Source organism: Microcebus murinus, chromosome 13, assembly GCF_040939455.1.
Source record: "Microcebus murinus isolate Inina chromosome 13, M.murinus_Inina_mat1.0, whole genome shotgun sequence".
In the NCBI taxonomy this organism is placed as follows: domain Eukaryota; kingdom Metazoa; phylum Chordata; class Mammalia; order Primates; family Cheirogaleidae; genus Microcebus; species Microcebus murinus.
In genome coordinates this window covers 7,067,858-7,082,691 of record NC_134116.1, presented here as the reverse complement: position 1 = coordinate 7,082,691, position 14,834 = coordinate 7,067,858, and the positions used below count along the sequence as shown (strand labels likewise).

The window sequence follows — 14,834 nt, the reverse complement described above, 5'->3', positions numbered from 1 at the left end:
GTGACTGCTAGAGAAGGTGGCCGGGAGGAGCCCGGCTCAGCACCGCCTGGCCCTCGGCCCCTGCGGGCCGTGCGCGGTGCCGTGGGCCTCACTCCTGGTGGAGGGGCAGACCTGGTCGGCGGCCGGCTTGGCTATGTGTTCTGCTCTCTCACACTTTGCCAACACATGGCATATGGAACGTAGCGGGAGGGTCTGGCGGTGGCTGATCCACCACACTCTCGAACGTTGGGTGCAGGAGCTCCAGGCTTCAGGGAGAGAAGCTGCTCACATTCTGCCTGCAAGAGCGTCGCCTGCATGCTGGAGTGGACGCCCGAGACTGGGCGCACGCCTCGCGGTGGCAGCTGTGCAGGGATGATTTTTCATTCGTCGGAGGGACTGTCAAAACTCGCGTCCTCAGAGAGTGTCTTTCTCACTGTCACGGGTGAGATAAACTTCCCTGAATGCTGCCACCGCCAAGCTGCCAATTCTGCATTTGCATTTAGTAGTTTAGTTACAAATTCAACGCGTTTCCAGCACAATTTATTTAGGCTTGGAAAGGTAAATTGTAGTAATTATATTGGGACACAGAAATGCATACTTAAATTTGAGGAAAGACACCTTGCCAAGGCTAGAATCTGTCATAGGCGAGGATTGGCGAGTGCGTCTCGCTCCGGAGGAGGCGTGTGTGCAGACCGCTCGCTCTGGAGATGAGCGCGCTGGGATTGGCCACTGCGCTGTCCGTAGGAAGTCTTCCTGGGGCATCTCCAGGGGCCCGAGGGACTCTAAAACGGTAATTAAATGTTGGAAAGCATAGCAGTTTCTCCAGGTCTTGCTAGGGAAGCCACGGAGTGTGGCCAGGTCCTTGGCAGAGGGAGGGTGTGAGCTCACGCCGGGTGCCGGGGCTCTGAGGCGCCAGCGAGGCCCTGGTGGGCTGCGTCTGCTCGGAGGCCAGTGGGCCTGCTGTATGGGGAGAGAGCGCAGCTCCTGTTCTGAGGCCTTGATATATACCCAGATATTAAAGTCCTCGTTAGAACTCTGTGCACACTGTTTCTGTTTCCTTTAAGAGATCAGCAAGGTAATTGGAAAGCTCGGCCGGGTCCCTTGTGCCGCGGCAGCATAAATCTCGAGGGGGTGACGGGCGTACAATGGTCTCACTCCCTCACTATCGGGGTGGCCCGTGTCTGAACTATTTATTAGCTGAAAAGTGAATGGGCAAATGAAGGGCCAATTTATATGTTACACAGAGAGATGTATTACGACTGCCTTAAACATCGATTCCCTTCCGTGGTTTATTCTTGGGGGGATGTATATGCAGAGAGCTGCCATGGTGCGGGGCTGTCCTTATCAGATCTTAGCTATCCCCCAGCCTGTCCGCAGCCATTAACCTTGCATATTATCTGACTCCAGTGATTAGTACCCGGCACATAAAACCGTATTGATGGCCAGTCTTGGGTTAGAATGGGGGCTGAGTTATTAGGGGCTGGGTTTTGCTGACTTTGTGATACAAATGATAGGATTATGCTGGTGCCGCGAAATTGCTAATTTGTCATTTCTTTCATGGTGTCGCAGGCGATGTGGCACTAACGAAGGGAGCGCACAATGGCGAGCTGCACTCCCCGGCCGCCTTGGGAGGCGGGGGCGTCGGTGCTCTTTGTCCAACAGCTCACCCTTTTCAATGCCGCGCCGGGTCGTCACAAACACTGTTTCTCGTGAATGCCAGTGCTGCTTCGGTTTGACTTGCTAGCGATGTTCAACCTGTTTTATTTGCCGTTTCCAGTAAGCAAACTGGTGGGGTCACACCTTTGTCATTCATACTCAAAGACCTTCCTGCCCGGGCGATATACAACCTGACACTTGGCTTTGGTGCGGTTTTTCTCGGCCACCAGCAACTCCGGGTTCACAGAGCCCCTGGAAAATGTGCTTCCTAAAATTTTTCATAAAAGGGAGCCCAGATAATGGCACATCACCAAAAAGACAAATGATGCCATTGTCCGTCACAGCGTGGGGTGCAGGCTAAAGCTGCATCCTCTGATCAGGGCCTGGTTCCCAGCCTGTATGATGGCCTCAAGGGGTCCAGGAGGACCGAAAATCACAGGCGTGGAGGCTGGGAAGGGCTCTGATGATTTCCGTGCTCAAGTCTCCCTCCCCCGGACAAGTACGTGGGGCCTGAGCAGTCGAGGTCAGAGATGGGCAGTGGTCCAGCCAGAGACCCTATCGGCTCTTCAGACCCCTGAGTCGCCCCACACCAGGACCCTCCAGGAAGCTTGGAACAGCACGCTGGCTGCCTAAGCACCGCGTGCAAAGGTTGCATTTGCTTGGACAGTGCTAGGACTGGTTCCAGGCATCTAAAGGGGACCCGTGCTGCCAGTGAACGGCAGTGCACGGAATGACGGCTCAACTCCAGAGAAAGTTCAGGGCAGCGAGCCTCGGCTACAGAATGCTTTCTTCTAAGGAATTTTCAATTAAAATACACATCAGCCACACTTTATAAGTGGTAATAAACTCTGAGGTAGACCCTACAGCAACTTGTAAATTGAATATAATTGCTTAGGTGCAGTATAATGCTCCTGAAGTCGTAAACATTAATAGTTGTTAAATATTTTAAGCTTTGGCTTGGGCAGCTCCACTGGATCTTTTCTTGAGTCTGAGGCCACCTGTGGACATGTGATGCCCTGTGCGCTCTGCCAGCACAGAGCTCCCGAGCGTGGTTTCGTTCATTCATTGACAGCGCTCATTGAGCACCTGCCCCGGGCTGAGCCGTGCAGGTGAGGTGCTCAGCACGGCTTGCCCTCAGGAAGCACGCAGGCCTGTCGGCAGGGAGCTGCTGCCGAGCAGCGGCGGTGCTGTGAAGCAGGACTGAGCGGACGGTACGAGCATGAGCAGGTGCGGCAGGTGCGGGGAAGAACTCCTCAGGTGTGTGTTCCCTCTCAGCAAGCTTTCCCTGTGGTCTGCTGGCCTCTCCTTCAAGTCTTTCCCAGGGCTGCTTGCAGAGCAGCAAAAGGTTGCCCTGTGGATCCTGGTTTGAGGGTCATTTGATGTGACTCTAAAAGGTGTATATCCGATATATCCAGGCAACTCTGTCTTTCTCAGGAAGTCCATCCTGGAGGGGCTATAACCGTCTCCCCAGCGTCTAACAGAGGCCCAGAAACTGCTAAGCCGAGGCTTGCCGTCTGCTCGACACCCGTTTCCCGAAGGCCTCTGTGAGCTGGGCTGGCACCAAGTGCACGGCAGGTTTCCCAGGATGCTTCTTATTGTTAAAAGTCCTCCTAACCTTTTAAAAAACTTTTTCTTACAGAAAATGTCAAATGTATATACAAGAAAACCAGTATAATGAACCTGTACATGCTTATCATCCACTTGTAATTCTTGGCCATTTATGGTCAATTTTGATTCATCCATGCCCCTCCTGACACACCTTAGATCATATTTTTGAAACAAATGCGTTATTTTTAATGTATAAACATTTATGTATGTATTTCAAAAAGGCAAGTACAATTTTAAAGATAATAATGACATTTTCACACCTAAAAACCTATAGTTTTCCCCTTTATATCATCAAATAGCCAGTGTCAAATTTTCCAAAAGTCTCAGATTATCATTTTTATCAGTTTTTATTTGAATGAAGATCCAGATATATCAATTGCAATTAACTGACATGTCTCTTAAGTCTCTTTTGATCTACGGATTCCTCTACCAGCCTGGTTTTTCCCTGCAATTCAAGTGTTGGAGAACTCGGGTGGCTGTGACATCGTTTCCTGCAGTTTGGATTTCGTCAGTGGCACCTGTGTGTCTAACTTGCCCTTCCAGCTCCCGTGTCTCCTCCAGACCTGTAGTGATGCAAAGGTTCTCAGGTGGGATGTCCTGCTGCTCAGGGGACAGGTGGTGATGTCTAGGGACATTTTGGCTGTCACAGTGGAGGAGGCTGCCACTGGTCTCCAGTAGGTGGAGGCCAGGGACTCTGACCAACATCGTACAAGGCCCAGGACAGCCTCCTGCAAAGCACGATTGACCCCAAATGTCTGCAGTGCAAGGCTGAGAAACCCCGAAGGCTGGATCAGAGTGAGGTTATAACTTTTGGCAAGACTGTTTCATAAATGATGACACATTTTTCCACCACTGGGCACTTACTGCCTGGCTGTCTCTGTATTTGCAATATTATATTCATCTCCTCCTTTAGGGGATAGGAAAGGGTGTGTTCCAACTCTATCAATAATCTGTTCCATTTGTGCTGCCTGGAACACTCCTGTAGCGAGAAATCCCCTAAACCTTTGAGATTCTCCCTTGATCTGTATCTCACCATTCCAGCTGCGTCTCCATGGCTGGTTCCTGCACCCAGAAGTGGTCTAAGGACCGTTTGCTAGATTATCTGTTCCTGATACAGTCACCAGAATTAAGGTCTCCATAATTATGGAAATGTAAAGACTCTCTTTACTTGCCCTGAAGGTAATTTCTAATACAAATAGGGAGAAGAGGTCTACAGAGTCAGTTATGTGGCAATAACATGTTTAACAATGTAAGATAAAATAGACATTACTGAGCACACGGTCAGTTGCCGGGGGTGATACAGTCGTGGAGCTCGAGTTTACCAGAGAGCAGAAGCTCAACGTCACGTGAGACCTAGTCGGAGGGGCCGGCAGCGGTGGCCTGTGGACTCGACTCTGTACCGCAGCCCATGTGGTGTAGTGGCAGGGGGTTGTCATGGTAGCTGAAGGCCCACATTCTGGAATAGATTCTCTGGGTGGAATCCTGTCTCTTCCACCTCCAGAGGACACGGCCTTGGTTAAGTCACTCTCCTGAGCCTCTCTGGGTCTCGCTTCCTCACTGACAACAGGGGATGGCACTAGCGTCCCGTGCTGGGGCTGGGCGTGGCTGCGGGGAGTGACGCTATGTGAGGCTGATGCACAGGCCTAGCACACAGGGTCAGCAGCCTCAGCTCTGATGGCTTGTAAAGGGAGCGGTGACTATAACACTGTCCAACTTCCCTCTCACCACCTGACCAGGGAAAGCCTGACGGCAGGTAGGGGATTTGAGCTGCGCACGTGGGCTCGGGTAGGCAGGGAGGGGAGGAAGGCCCTCCCGTGGCTGTAGGCCAACGTGGAGGCCTCTGGGCGTGGGGTGTGCCCAGGTGGGGGTGGAAGAACACCTCAGAGGCCCCCCTTGCAATTTCCGCAGAAAGCAGAGGTTGGACTAGGTAGATTTTAGTGCCTGGGATGCTTTGCTTGGGAGCTCGAGGCATGACTTTTCTTTTTGCCCTTCCTGGTCCCCCTGTCTACCTCACTCTCTTCCGTGGCTTGTGGATGCTTGGATTGTGGCTTCTGGTCATAAATGATGAGAGAGAGAATTGTGCCGCTTGCCTGGCTCTCCCTGGACAATTGGCAAGTGCCCAAGACAACCTCAGGGTGTAGGAGCTGCTCTGCAGCGAGGTGAACTGCCTTTGTTACCAGGTAATTTTCAGAAATCCAGGTGTCATGCAAAGGTAACCATGCACTGAGATTTGTTAGGCTCGGACATGTGACTTTGGGGATTCCACTCCCTGACTTTGCATGTGCTGTGAGGGGCCCAGCCTCTTTATGAAGCGGGGGACTGGAGCTCAAAGAGGTAAACTGATTTCAGCCCTGCTGGGCAGAGAGCTGGGGAGCCTCTTCTTGACTTCCAGGTCTGAGGTGGCTCTATCGGAGTCACTCCAAAAAACTTCACTTCATAAACTTATTTCCTTTCCAGCCACTCTATTGCCAACAAAATATCTCTGCGGGTGTGCATAGGAAGGCTCTTCTCTCTCCCAAGCACGCGGTTTCTGTTCGTTCCTTTCCTGCTGTGCTACTGGGAGCACTTAGCAACGCGCCTATTTCCGTCCGAGTGGGCACGGATGCAAATCAGTCCTCTCCGAGCTCGTTAGTCATTTCTCTTCCTGCACCCACTCAGCTGCACACTCCCACATGCCCAACTCCTTTATAGTAAGATGTACTTTCTTTAAATTTTACTTCAATTGATCCCCAAGAGTTCAAGATTTTTAGAAGTGCAGGAGGTATATGGTTTTTCCAGAAAATGCTAAAATTCAAAAATTATCATCATTCATTAATTTGCTTTTTAATAGTAGGTGTGCTTATACCAAAGTACTCAATGCAGCACGGAAGGCAGGTAGACCAAAGCACTGACACACATTTCCACCAGATGCATACTCCGTGGAGAATCCCGTGCCCAAGAGCATCTTCCTTCCCGGCTAACCTGTGGGCTTGCGGAAGCCTTGTTTTGCAAGTGAAGCTCAGTGTAGGAAACACCTGGCTGGGAGACTGCATGCAACCCAGCCATGCTGCTATTGCATGTCCAGGGCTCGTCTTCTAGAATTGCCTTGGGTTTGGGCTTAGGAACTCAAGGAGCCCAATTGTCTTATACTAGGCCCCCAAGTGGCAAGGTTTAGTCTCATCTGCTCTCTCATCCCAGTCTAGATTCTGACTGGAAATACCTAAAAAGATTCTTTTATGTTAGAATTTAAGAGCATAAACACTTATTGGTGGGAAGGGTGGGAAGAACTTACTTGAACTATAAGGTTAATTACAAATAATTTATTAATACATACTAGGTTGTGGAATTGCCAGCAGTTGACTACTTTGGATGACTTGGTCAATCTAATAAGTGTGGCTCTGGAGTCTCGATGACTTTTCTTTCTCTCCAGTGAGAGTGAAGTTCTGTCTCCCACACCACACTCTCCTCACTAAGGTATGGCCAGGGTCGGGCCAGCAGCAGTGGGGCGAGACTGTCCCGGACGGGCAGCTGTGTCCGCGTGCTTGTTCCTGCCGGGCTGCGCCTGGTCCTCGTGCTGGCCCCAGTGCCAGCCCGCCCGGCAGCCCGCCTGGCGCAAACCAGCGCAAACCCACCTCCTGCTGGCTGAGGGGTGGAGGGTAAGTCCTTAAGTGTCTAAGCCTCCATTTCTCACCCACGAAAAGGAATTAAAGCTACTTTACACCTCTGATATGAGGAAAGCGTTTCCCACGGCGCACACGCTCGGTGAGGACTCCGTGTGCATCGGCCGCCGTTACCTCCATTTCCTGAGAGCGTAGCGAAAGGTAATAAGGGCAGCTGTTGTACCTGCCTGGGAAGGGCGGAGGCCCCATGCTCCCCCTGCTGCGTGCCAGCAGCGCGCCAGGTGTCCTCGGCTCCACGCTTCGGTCGCCGCGGCGCGGGCGCTGTGCTGGGGAAGGCGAGGCCGGGAGCCGGCGGTGAGCAGCGGTGGCGGCTGTACGTCTGCCGCCCGGCACAGCCAGACACTGTTCTAAACACCTTCCTCCAACAGCCCTGCCATCGTCCCCGTTGTCAGATGTGGAAAATCGCACGTGATGCTTTGGACCCCGAGCTGCGCAGCTGCAGACCAGCGCCGCGGTCTGGCGTCGTCCGCAGCGCCACACTCTGCCTTGGGCCTCATCGCTTCTCGGAGCCGCAAGTCTGGGAACTGTCAGAGAGGGGCTCTCCCATCTTTGATGGTGGCTCCTTACAAAGTCCACGTGAGCACACAAGAAGCTTTCTGTGTTCCTCATGTTTCTCTGTTGCTTTTGCTGAGAAAAGGGTGACTGGAGGACGTGAGCCTCCCTGGCTGGGGCCGCCCTCCCCCCTCCGCACTTAGGACGCTTTTCCTCAGCGCTCTCCCTGTCTGTGTCCTCTGCCCCCAGGGACTGTCAGGATTGAGACAGTTAGATCATTGCTTCTCCCAGGTTTTTATTTTTAATGAATGCCAACAGGGGCTATGGGAGACCATGGTGAACTATAGAAGGCGTTCTCAGACTATAGGCCCTCTGATTAACTTTTTAAAAAGGTGTTACAGAGGTCAGTCAAAACAAAAACCCAAACAAGCCGTGCATCCGAGGGCTCTGATTGCAGGGCATGGAGAGGCAGCAGCAGAAGCCTGCTTCCCTCCTGCCTTTGTGTTCGAGTGTGGGGCTCTCAGAGCACCTGCTTCCTGGAGGCCTAAACAACGGCTGTGGTCCGCCAGAGCGTAGCAGCCGCCACTCCTCAGAGTCCTGCGCCGTCTCCCTCTCTGTGGGGCCTGCCCCGTTCAGGGTGGAACACGGTGCCTTTGACGTGTGTGTCATATACATGTTAGGGGGCTGCAGTGGCTCCTCCATCCCTGCACCGACTCCCTGCACGCTGACCCAGCTGCCATCGTCCGAGTGCAGGGTGTCCGTGCCTGACGGCACACGCACCGCCCGACCCTCCGCCGGGGTCAGAGCCATTCTGTAAAAATGCAGACTCGACCCGCTCCTCATCCCACCTGCCTCCTGCCAGGATGCTTAGTCCAAACACAGAGGAAGAATGCTGCGACCTTTCCAATGCGGCCCCTCTGCCCCAGGTTGCCTGTGGGCTCTTTTGCTTTAATTGTGGTAAAATACACATAATGTAAAACTTACCATTTTAACTATTTTTAAGTGTAGCATTCAATGGCATTAAGTGCACTCCTGTTGTTGTGCAGCCATCACCACCATTCATCTCTAGAACTTTCTCCTCTTCCTAAACTGAAGCTCTGTCCCCATTGAAACAGACTCCCTGCCCCCTGCCCAGCCCCTGGCACCTGCCTTTCTACCTCCTGTCTGTGACAACTCTAGGGACTGCATGAGTGAATCATAGAATGTCTGTCATTCTGTGACTATTTCACTCAGCACAACATCCTCAAAGTTTATCCAGGTTGTAGCAGGTGTCAGAGTTTCCTTTCTCAGGCTGAGTGATATTCCCGTGTGGATAGACCACGCTTTGCCTGTCCTTTCATCTGTCAGTGGGCACTTGGCCTGCTTCTCCCCTCGGCGGTTGTGAACACTGCAGCTGTGAACGTGGGCGTGCAAACATCTGTGGGAGTCCCTGCCGGCTGGGTCTTGGAGGCACCGTCCGCCTCTGACCGTGCTGTCCCGTGTGCGGCCCCTGCCATGACACGTGGGCCCAGCCTGCCAGCTCCTGCGTGCCCTGCCAAGGCCCAGGGCAAGGGTCTCTCCCCCAGGACCCCTGCGCCCCCAGGCTGAGAGTGGGCCCTTCCTCCAAGTCCCCTGCACATGGTGCACCTTGGCCCCCACCCTCGCACCCTCCACACTGTTGAAACTGGGTGCGCCTGCAGCTTCCCTGCCCAGCTGCAAGTCACTTAGGCCGGGACGAGGCTGAACCTTTTGTGACCCCACAAACAAGCGTATGCACTGATCAGTGACAAGAGAATCAGGTACTGTGGACGGTGTGGTGAGGACTCATCTCCAAACCCATTCTAACCTTCAGTTTCACCTCGTCCCTCTTCCTCAACGTCCACCCTCTTCCCTGCCAAGCCCCAACGTCACTAACCCCTCCTTTGTTCAGGGGGCACTGCCGGTTGCTGCCTCTCCTGACCGCAGCGCCTGCCTGTGTCCAGACGCCCTGTGGGAGGAGGGCTGCGGCCACCGACTCGGCAGGGCAGCTCCCTTGTCCTGGAATCATGACCAGTGGCCTTTGTTTCAGGAATCCTGTGCTTTTATTTTCATACGATGAAAGGTGACACTATTCACAATGGGAAAAATATGGCAAAATAAATAACAGAAACCACTTTTCATTGACTTCCCAGGTCATGTCCCCTGACCTCAGGTCTCGGTGGTCAGCCCCGGGCTAACTGCTGATGGCGTGGAGAGATTAACCTCACAGTCTCGTTGATTTCCTTATTCGTCAATTTCCTTGGTTTTATGTTTCGAGTTTGCTGTGACCTGCAGCTTGGCCCCTCCAGAGAACAGCTCCAATTTGTCACGGGCCAACCCAGATGCCCAGGGGAGAGGTAGTCGCAGGTCAGCATCTTTGGGGACAGCAGTCTGACAGTCCAGACAAACAGAAATATTTATTTGACTGACACTCGCTGGGAGGCCCCCATCCGCCTACAAATCCTGCCGTCTCACACAAAAACGGTATCTGCCACACCACAGCTGGAAGGACATTGCCAAAGCTTATAAGAAACCCCCTTGATGGTTAACAACGGCCCTATGGTCACCACCCCCACCCTCCCCCACCCACCCCCGAAAGCAAATGGCATGAACTGTGTTCTTCCTTCTGTGTGTCTGAGGCGGTAGCTAAGGTTACATATTAAATGGCCTCCTTGGTACCCATTTTATAATAAACCATTTAGCGACTAGAAAGGCTGCATGTTTGTGCTGGGCAGTTATTTGTTTCACTGAGATTAAAGAACTCTGAACTTTCAGTGTGTGCTATTTATTGTATTGAGCTGTGTTTAAACGAAGTCTGCTGCTTTTTCAGCGTTGGGAGTTTCTAGCTAACGGCACTTTAAAGAAGTGGAAAATGCTCAGTTATCACCCAGTGTGAACAGGATCAATAATAGTTTAGTAGTGCCTGGTAATTGGAGTAGCTGTTATATACAAGGGCTTGTGTCTCCTTGAGTGACTCTTATCAATCTATTGTCCATCATCATCTGATAATCAGACTGAAAATATGGTGGGGAATTTTCCCTTTTTAAATCAAGCTTGTGAAAAACATTTGAAATAATGATGAAAAAAGCCTCATTGTTGGACTCAGCGGGGAGGAAAATCCAGGAGCCCGGGACTCTGTCCGCAGATGAAAGCCACGAGGTGCGTGCTGCCTGGACAGGTGCGCGTGATGTCGGACGAACGAGCTGTGGTCTGTGGGGAGCACGTGAGACCGTGGTGCTTAGAAGCCGAGCAGGGGCAGTCCGCAGGCTGACGGGGAGGAAGCCGCCCCGTGCCCCCTCCCGTGCGTCCCGGCTGGCGCCCAGGCCCTGTGGGAATCACGGCGAGAGGACAGGCAGTGACCTCAGTGCTCTCCTCGGCAGGGGACTTTCGGTGACCCGTCTTGGGTCTGGGAAGGCACCCAGAGAGTTCTATGTCCCAGCACTCAGGAGGCATTCGAGTCCCACTTACAAGCCCACCCTCGAGCCATGTTTACGGTTAGAAGATGTTGTGTGGAAACTCTAGAGTTCTTTCCTTGGTTAATGCACTCACCCTGTCAAGGATTTATTAAGCCTCTACTGTGTGCCTGATACCGTCTTAGGAAGGAGACCTCAGCTGTGACCTGCCACACGTCTGAGGAGCCCCATCCCCTTCTTGCTGTAGAAAAGTAGGGCAGAGGCAGGCAGTGGCCTGCGAGTGGCTTGCTCTCCTGACCCACAGAGGGGAACAGATCGGGGTCCGGAAACTGCAGGCACTGTGGGAGGGCCCCAGGGCTTTTGCCCCTATGGCAGACTGGATTGTTCCTGGTCCCATGTCTGCCCTCTGCCACAGAACCCGCCATGTCCTCCCAGGACTCTAGGCAGCACCTTCCTGGACCCGAACAGCTGGGTTTGGGCTGGATCCTGTGACTTGCTTTGGCTGACGGGATGTTAGCTGACCCGATGCAACAGATGACTTTGATGTGCTTGTTTGCTCTGGCTGGGCTCATGCATGTCCCCGTCTGCCTTGAGAAGAGCACGCCTTGGGCAACTGTTGGATCCAGATGAAGACATGCGTGGAAGCCACCTGACCACTCCACAGCTGGGAGCCCAGCCCAGCCCAGCACAGCCCAGAGCCCAGCCCGGCACAACCGGGAGCGATGCAGGCAGCCTTTAGATCCTTGAGCAAGAAATAAGTGCTTGTTGTTATAAGCTACTGATCTTGAAGTTGGTAGTTATAAGCAGTCACACACACACACACACACAAAAGAAAAACCCTAACACATGTGTACCTCCTGTACTGCATGTACTTCTGCAGAAACTTTCTCACTCCTATGTGGTTTAGTAGGTCCACTCAGGACACAGGCTTCTCTTCTGCACTCTGCCTCTCAGCTCCATCTTACCCCAATCTCCCATCAGTAAAGACAGGCTGGCTCTTCCCCACTTGTATGTGCATGTACACAAACACACATGTACACATGTACATTTGTCTGCACACGCCCACCTCCACTGGGTGCCCCCTTCTGGCCCACCCTGCCCAGTCTTGTGCTCTCTGTCCTTAGCCACCCTCACCCTAGGCCTCCCTGCAGGAGGTGCCCCCTTGACCTTGGCTGAACTCCTGCCGCCCTGAGGACCCAGCTGCTGTGGTTCTGGCCGTCCTGCTTGGCTGAGTGGAGAGCGTCCCTCAAGCCCCTCCACTGGCCAGGCGGCCCTCCCGAGCTCGTCCCTTCCTCCCTGCCAGCATGGCAACCTCAGGAGTGTCCTCCCAGCTCCTGCTGTAATCCACAAAGATATGAGGTTCTGAATAGAAAGTCCCCTGGTAGTCCGGCATCTTAATTACAGAGCTCCCAGAGCTCGAGACTGCGAGTCAGACCCTTGGGTGGAATTGTGCAGCTTCTGGTTGGTGGCCCTGGGCAGGTCTCCTGCCCTCTCTGAGCCTTATGACAAGTCCCCTCGTTCCAAGGTGGGATGTTGCACTGACTTCCTTGGGTGGTCGTGCAGTTTGGACAGCTGACGCTCTGCCGGCCTGTCCCGAGGGCAGTGCTCGCGCCGGCACCCTGAAAGTCATGGCTCACCGACCGGCCCCATCTCCTGCTGCCCCTTAAAACCTGCTCTGCAGCAGTGGTCTCCTGTCCACCTGGATTCTGATGCTCACCGAGACACGCAGTCCCAACACTGTCTCAGCTCTGTGACCGGGACGTGTCCAGTTGAACATTAATTAAACACCTCCATCTTGATTCACAGGCAGGTGTACCACCCTCACCCTTGCCGAGGCCAAAGTTGGGGCGTCCACCACGTGCCTGCCACCCTCTCCTCCCAGCCCTGTTGGCTGCTGTTCTGGGGTCCCTGGGTCTGAGGAGGAGCACAGGGAGGGGTTTGGGGACATGGCAGTTCCTGCTTGGCTGAGGGCTCTGCCTTCCCGGCTCTGGCAGTCGGTGGAGCTGACGTGTGCTCTCTCTGGGCACGTCCACGGGCCCTTCAGAGCCCACATTCCCTCGCCGGCCCCACGTCCCCTCAACCTAGGAACGTGCATTTCTGTTCTGGGGAGTCGCGTCGGCAGCCCAAGCCTGTGGCGCTGGCCCTGGCCCTTGCTGGAAGAGTCTGCCCTCCGGGGGCTGCTGGCTCAGCTGAGGGACCGTGCTGTGCTCCCTGGAGCTGGTCCTTGCTCCCCAGGGCACCCCCTGTGTCACGAGCCCCCAGACTCTGGGCGGAGAGCCACCTGTGACAGCCCGCATTCGCCGCCGCCCTGTGGCACTTCCCCTGTCACAGGCTTGAGTGGAGCCCTCTGTCCTGTGCCTCCGAAATGTGGGCTCCCTGGTCCCTCGGAAGCCGCCAGGCAGGCTTGAGGTGGACCAGTTGCTGTCCCCACCCTCACTTTTGGGCCAGAGAGGGGACTTAGAACAGCTCTCGCCACAGAAATGATGTCACAGCTCTCTCAGGGGTTCAGCTGCGACCATTAATCTTTTGTGCATTCTGGCTTTTGGATTTCAAGTTATCTTTGGGCAACTCCATATCCCGCTTCCTGGCTTTGGCCTCCGCCTCAAGCTTCTCTGGCATCTTTGTCCTCCTAAGCACCTGACCTCTCGTCGCAGGTGTCCACAGGGTGCATTGCGACCTCCAGTCACCAGGAACCATAAAAGCACAGGTGTGATAACTGTTGAGGGTGGGCGGGCTGGGGACCCAGCAGGTGGGAGTCCTCCTCCCCAGACCCATGGGGCTCAGACTTGCTGCTGGAGGGTCACCTAGGTGCACACAGGCAGCACCACACCACGTCTGTGCCTCCCAGCCCTGCTGGGCGGCCGTCCCTCACGCTACGCTGGGCCAGCCGCTTGCACTCCCCCGCCAGCAAGCCCAGGCCTGCGATTCAAGCACTGCCCACTCCTCTCCCGGCCCATCCTGGAAATCTCGGCCTCCAGGAGTCACCTCCTCTCCCATTTAGAACATCTTCTTTCCTTGGGACACTCTCCTGGCCCTGGGGAAGTCGCCTCCTGGCTGCCCTGGAGCTCTCAGTGCTCCTGCTGCTCGGGGAGCAGGGCGAATCTCACGCCGCACACGCCGTGAACTGTGAACTGTGGCTCGTGTCACCAGCCGTGTTTGGTTTGCCCGCCCCGTGCAGTCAGCAGAACAGTGGCCCTGCGATGTCCATGCCCCAAGCCCTGGAGCCTGCGACGTGTTGCCTTCCACGGCAGGGGCCTGCCCGTGGGCTGCGAGGTGGAGCCTGTCTGTAGTAATCAGGTGGGTCTCAAAGCAGAGACCCTTTCCCAGCTTTGGCAGAGAGAACGTTGTGAGGATGGAGGAAAGTTCAGAGAGATGCCCTGTTGCTGGCTTTGAAGGTGGAGGGACAGGCCAGGAGCTGAGGAATGCAGTGGTCTGTAGAAGCCAGAACAGGCGGATTGTCCCCTGCAGTCCCTAGAAACGGACGAAGCCATGCAGACCCCTTGAAGTTAGTCCAGCAAGACCAGCCTAGGCAGTGGCACCCCCAGACCTGGAAGATGGGAAGCATAGGCTGTAAGCCACCCACACGTGGTGACTTGTGACACTGCGCGGGGAGCTAGTCCCCCTGTGTCCCCAGCTCCTGTGCTGGGCCTGCAGCGGCATGTGAGCGAAGAGTGCTGCTTCCCCATCTACTCGTGCTGTCATTACCAGCCACCCTATCTCACCAAACTTTTCCTCACTTGAAACTACTGACACTGTTTCTTCTGGGAACTTCCACCTCCTCCTTATCCTTACCTTCCTTTCTCTGCATGTTCCACACTTTCTCACAGCTCCGGCAACCACTCTGAGAGAAGATGCTGGGGTCTTCTTACTGGCCAAGGCAACTGTGGTCTCTCACATTCCAAAAGTAGCACTCAGGTGGAGAGAGAAACGCGGAGCAAGACAAGGTCTGCTCGTGTTTCTCCCTGGGGTCTGAGAGCACTTTGTAATCCTCAATTCTAAGAGCAAGATGTCTCCTCTCCAGAATGACTAT

The 14,834-nt window shown here is 54.2% G+C and overlaps 1 long non-coding RNA gene across 1 annotated transcript; it reads right to left on the bottom strand.

Annotated features, from left to right (window-relative positions):
• Positions 1-3,571: 3,571 nt before the first annotated feature.
• Positions 3,572-4,651, bottom strand: LOC105864229 (uncharacterized). The gene is made up of 2 exons (XR_001150893.3): positions 4,566-4,651; positions 3,572-3,806 (listed from the first exon to the last, which is right to left on the bottom strand). It is a non-coding gene; the product is annotated as an uncharacterized LOC105864229 (long non-coding RNA).
• Between the last annotated feature and the right edge of the window lie 10,183 nt (positions 4,652-14,834).